General features: G+C 37.6%; 1 protein-coding gene across 1 annotated transcript in view; it reads right to left on the bottom strand.

Annotated features, from left to right (window-relative positions):
* Positions 1–604: 604 nt before the first annotated feature.
* CdGAPr (GTPase-activating protein CdGAPr) overlaps positions 605–6,000 on the bottom strand; it is a 157,755-nt gene continuing 152,359 nt past the window's right edge. Inside the window, exon 18 of the mRNA XM_068227130.1 lies at positions 605–1,657. The gene's annotated coding sequence lies outside the window, so the exon portion shown is untranslated. The remainder of the gene's footprint in view (positions 1,658–6,000) is intronic.

Genomic DNA, 6,000 nt, shown 5'->3' with positions numbered 1-6,000 from the left:
CTCCCGTGCTTACATGGTAAGCTGTTGCTTTCCATCTGTTTCCTATACTAGAAAAATTTATTTCCACCAAGTGTCAAACAAGGAGAGAATTAGTGACAAACATTAGTTTAGTAAGCCTTAATTTCAGTGTTGTCTAAGTTCTAAGTAACTGGATCTTCTCAGTTGGATTAAGGCATTAATATGGATGAAATTATCAGTGAAAAACCAAACCGTATGGCGCAACAGCTCCAATGAGCCATGGTCTACAAAGCGACCACTGCTCGGCCCAAAGGTCTGCAGATTATGAGTTGTCATGTGGTCAGCATGATTAATCCTCTCAGCCATTATCCTTGGCTTCCTAGACCGGGGGCGCCATCTCACTGTCAGACAGCTTCTCAATTGTAATCAGATAGGCAGAGTGAATCTCGAACCAGTCCTTGGATCCAGGTAAAAAATCCCTGACCTGGCTGGGAATCAAACCCGGGGCCTTTGGGTAAGAGGCAGGTATGCTACCCCTACACCACAGGGTCGGCAAATTATCTGTGGAAGGTAATATTAATGACATTGATATTAACAGTGATGGAACAAAATGAGCTTAAATAGAAATATAATTATCATTATTAATATTATATCACAAAATAACACAAGGATAGACACAAATACATGAATTAAAAAATAATTACCACAACAATTTTAATGTATGCCTGTCAGAAAATTCATACCCTACAGAGCAGGTACTATGCAATAAAGATGACATTTTGTTTGTCAAAGGAATGCCTACTGACACATCCCTGCCATTGTGATTTTAAGCCAAACTCATCAGAGTAAACTCTGAAAATTCCATACAGGTACCAATCAGACACTTGTTCTCTTTGGTTAAATGCAGTGTTTGTGTTATGATGCATTTTTAGCCTTGCTGATATTAATTTACTCATCAGTTTCAGTAGCAGTGAGGGCTGCAAACATGGCTGACAGAGAACAGTGTTAGAGCTAAAAACAACTACATCAGCTCGGGTTTTGTAATGATATATTAGTAAGTACTGTAGCACCACAACATCTGATGTGCAACCTTTCCAGCTCCTGTTCTGTAGTGATGTGGCTAGCAATGTTGTTCTGATGACACAAAGTATGATCCCCAGCATTGAAGAATTAAGACTGGCAGGTGGATTGGTATAGGTCTGGCTCAGCCTTGTGATGATGATTAGCAAAGTGAATACCAAACAACTTAGATGAATAGCACAGCTGAGAGATCAGCTGCAATAACCATTCGCTCATCTCTTGTAAACTAATTTCACATGTCAACTATTTTGCCATCCATATTAACAAGTCAATCACATGACAACCTCCACCTATTCAGTAATAAATTACACTTTATATCCTCCAAATCCACATAAAAAGCACTCTGCACCCAGACTCTGCTGAGGTCACAGCATATATAGCAATAGCTTTATCCTGATGTAGCCATAAACAGATGCAAAACAGCCTTCCTTATCACTTCCATAATTTTCTTCTTCATTTCATTTCATTTTTACCAGCTTTAAATTTATATCATTGGTTTTGAAGCACAACAATGTATCACAGATGCTAATTTTTTATATATAAAGTATATGTATATAGGTATATATGAATACAAAAAAAATAATTTCATATACATTATCCAGACGCAGTAGAACTCCTTCTGAAACAAAAGAAATAAATAGCCATAAGAATTGGGGATGTATAATAAGAATAATGTGTCCACACACAAAACATGTTCACAGAATTTACGATGGTCAAGGCCATTAAAGATAACTCCATTTTGTTGACTTAAGGGGAGTTGGTTGTGAATAGGACCAATTTTTATTATCTCTTATTTTGATCCTATGCCACCCTGAACAATACATTGTTACTTAAGAATGAAGACCTGATTTTACAGGAAAGCAAAGAAACTGTCCTATGGTTGAAAATGGAAAACAAAATTGTGCCAGTTATAATGAAATTTTATAACAATCACATTGATTAGTACAGAAAATGTTGTTGTTCAAAGATTTACATTTTGCACTTATCGAGTGGAGTTAACGCGCTATGGCTATGGAGCCAAGTTTTGCATTTGGGTGATGAGTGGTTTCGAACCCCACCATTGGCTGTCCTGAAAATGGTGTTCTGTGGTTTTCCATTTTCACTTCCAAGCAAATGCCAGGAGAGTTCCTATCCACAGGCCACAGCTGTTTCCTTCCACCTCCTTACCCAATAGTGCCTTATTTAAAATTTCTCTTTGACTATGTCATAAATAATAGTGTAATACCAAAAGAATGGAAGGAATCTATAATAATACCAATTTATAAAGGAAAGGGTGATAAAAGGAAACCAGAGAACTACAGACCAATCAGCCTGACCAGTATAGTTTGTAAAATACTGGAGAGTTTAATAGCAAAGCACATCAGAGGGATATGTGATGATAAAAATTGGTTCATGAGGAGCCAGTATGGATTTAGAAAGAAATTTTCTTGTGAGGCACAACTGGTGGGATTTCAGCAGGACATATCAGATCAGTTGGATTCAGGAGGCCAGTTAGATTGCATAGCCATAGATCTCTCCAAAGCCTTTGATAGAGTGGAACATGGAATATTATTAAAGAAATTGGAGGGAATAGGATTGGACGTAAGGGCTATACGTTGGATAAGAACATTTCTAAATTCAAGGGTTCAGAAAGTCAAAGTAGGAAATAATATATCACAGGAAGATTTTTTTGCTATTTGTTTTACGTCGTACCGACACAGATAGGTCTTATTGCGACGATGGGATAGGAAAGGCCTAGGAAGTGGCAGGAAGCGGCCGTGGCCTTAATTAAGGTACAGCCCCGGCATTTGCCTGGTGTGAAAATGGGAAACCACGGAAAACCATCTTCAGGGCTGCCGACAGTGGGGCTCGAACCCACTATCTCCCGATTACTGGATATTTGCCGCACTTAAGCGACTGCAGCTATCGAGCTCGGTATCATCACAAGAAGAGAAAGTTTGGAAGGGAATCGCACAGTGTAGTATAATCGGTCCGTTACTTTTCTTAATATACACAAATGATTTAGGGAACAATATAACATCGAAAATAAGATTGTATGGAGATGATATAATTGTTTATAGGGAAATAAATAGCATTGAGGATTGTTCAGAATTACAAAGGGACCTTGAAATTATCCAACAGTGGGTTGAAGAAAATAATATGAAGGTTAATGGAGGCAAATCAACTGTTACAACTTTTACAAACAAGAGCTTTAAAACTGAATTTGAATATACTTTGGATGAGGTAGTTATCCCAAAAGATGGCAAGTGCAAATACTTAGGTGTAAGATTTGAAAGTAATTTGCACTGGAAGGGTCATGTTGATGACATTGTTGGGAAAGCATACAGATCGTTACATGTCATAATGAGGCTACTTAAAGGATGCAACAAAGAATTAAAAGAAAAAAGTTACTTAAGTATGGTTCGTCCATTATTGGAATATGCAAACAGTGTTTGGGATCCTCACCAAGAATACCTAATAAAAGAAATAGATAGTGTGCAGAGGAAAGCAGCAAGATTTGTAACAGGGGATTTCAGGAGAAACAGTAGTGTATCAGAAATGTTAGAGGAACTTGGGTGGGAAACTTAAAGTAAGAGAAGGGAGAAAACTAGACTTATAGGATTATATAGAGCCTATACAGGAGAAGAAGCATGGGGAGAAATCCGTGAGAGGCTTCAGTTGGAAAATAATTATACTGGCAGAACTGACCACAAGTATAAAATTAGAAGGAATTTTAGCTGAAGCGACTGGGGTAAATTTTCATTCATTGGGAAGGGCGTGAAGGAGTGGAACAGTTTACCAGGGGTAGTGTTTGATCCTTTTCCAAAATCTGTACAGGTATTCAAGAAGAGAATAAACAGCAACAGGGAAAATAAATGAAATGTTAGAGGGCATTCGACCAGTGCAGGCTATTGTAAATAAAAAAAATGTGTGTTCAAAAAAAAATGAATTCCATCCCCTGGTCCATGGAGTTTGGACAGCCAAAGTAGGGGACTGCCTGTAGGGGTGAAGTACAGTGGGGACTTCGAGGGCCGTGGGACTGCTACGGTAGCTGTGAAGGCCCTTCAGGAACTCTGAAAAGTGGTGGCAAAAGGGGGCTCTGGTTAAGACGCAGCAGGTCGTTATGCTACTTAGGTTCCAAAATGGGTTAAAAAAAAATGTAAATAAATGCAATGTAAATTTTAATCTTATACCAGTTACATAGTATTATATGAAGTAATTCAACATACTGTATATGAGATGACTATGTTTGTAAGTATAGGAGATATTATAAGTAGAATTTTGTAAATAATATAAATTTATTAAGGATGATCTGTTTGTTTAATAGAAAAAAATAGCATAAATTGTATATTATTGTATTCTAGAAAAAAAAAATTCTTGTTAATTAAAAATTTAGTGCTTGACAATAATGTATTTTAGTGTACCATTTGCCACCGAGGTAGACACCTCATTTGCAAATAAAGAGATTTTGATTTGATTTTGAATTTCATTCATCATCATTTGCTCCTCAACTGAGGTTGGTGACAGGAGGGCATCTGGCTGTAAAACCACGCCATATAATTTCATCTCATCGCCAACCTCGTATCAGGGGCAGATATATACATACAAGATATCTGTAGACAAGTGTCATAATATACGAGATATGGGACGGCAGTGTTGGTTCATTTTAAGCAATTCTGTTGGATATTTTGTCTTGAGGCTTCATATGGCCACAACAAAATAATAAAACAATCATACATACATCTTCAATATTGACATTATGCTTTTCAGCATTCAGTCTGCAAGCCTCTGTGATTTTACTAAACTCCACCACAATCCTCTATTGTAACTAACTCTTTGGCCTTGTTAGTTCTATACTTATTGTCTCTAAATCATTAGAAACTGAGTTTAACCACCATCGTCTTGGTCTCTTTCTACTTCTCTTACCCTCCATGACCAAGTCCGCATTCGCCTCGCATGACCCCATCACCGAAGCCGGTTCATGCATACAGACTCATCAATCAGGTTCATTCCTAACTTAGCCTTTATCTCCTCATTCTGAGTACCCTCTTGCCATTGTTCCCATCAGTTTGTACCAGGGATCATGTCTGTTATTTCTAACTTATGAATATGTTATCCTAAGTCCACCCAGTAAGTAAATCACAGTGGCTTGCAGACTGAACGCTGAAAGGCATAACACAGTCTATAATGAAGATGTATGTATGTATGTATGTATGTATGTATGTATGTATGTATGTATGTATGTATGTATGTATGTATGTATGTATGTATGTATGTATGTATGTATGTATGTATGTATGTATGTACTGTGACATTTAGGTCTATTGTGATTGGCAGTGAATTTTATGTGTGGGGACTATACGCCACGTGTTCCACACTGAGCCCCAGCCAATAAAATCAAAGGATAACTTTTATTTCTCTTTTCATATAACCAGTTGGAGGGTGAAGACTAACACTGTCACCACGAGAAGAGACAGATGAATTTTCTAATACTGCTGGACTCAATATACAAGAAACATTACATTTACAACTTCCCGTAATATCAAACTTTCAGATTCAGCACCACAACAGACATTCTTCAACGTGTGTGTGACAGACTTAATTACACATTTAGGAAAGTATAAAACAGTGATATTATGAAATAAGAATTCACTGCGGAATTAATTAATTAATCAATAAATTAATAAGAAACAGTGTGCCACATTATTCAGAACACTGAGGAATTTGGGACGTCAATTGAACCACGAGTTACGCTGAAGGACAGAGCTTGGAATGTATTCCATGCACACAGTGAACCAACCACTTGCTCACTTGCCTTCACTTGCTTTTTGGATTCGACTGACATAGCATCACTCAGTATGCAGAGAGAGAGAGGGAGGCCGTGCAGACCTGAACAGTTGTTTGCTCGTTGCCATGAGGGGAGCAGTCTTGCTTTTCAGTCATATTAAAGACAATCTAGAACTCACATAGCAGACGTCAAAA

This window comes from Anabrus simplex, chromosome 1 (genome assembly GCF_040414725.1).
Source record: "Anabrus simplex isolate iqAnaSimp1 chromosome 1, ASM4041472v1, whole genome shotgun sequence".
Taxonomy (NCBI): domain Eukaryota; kingdom Metazoa; phylum Arthropoda; class Insecta; order Orthoptera; family Tettigoniidae; genus Anabrus; species Anabrus simplex.
This window is presented reverse-complemented; position numbering and strand designations above follow the sequence as displayed.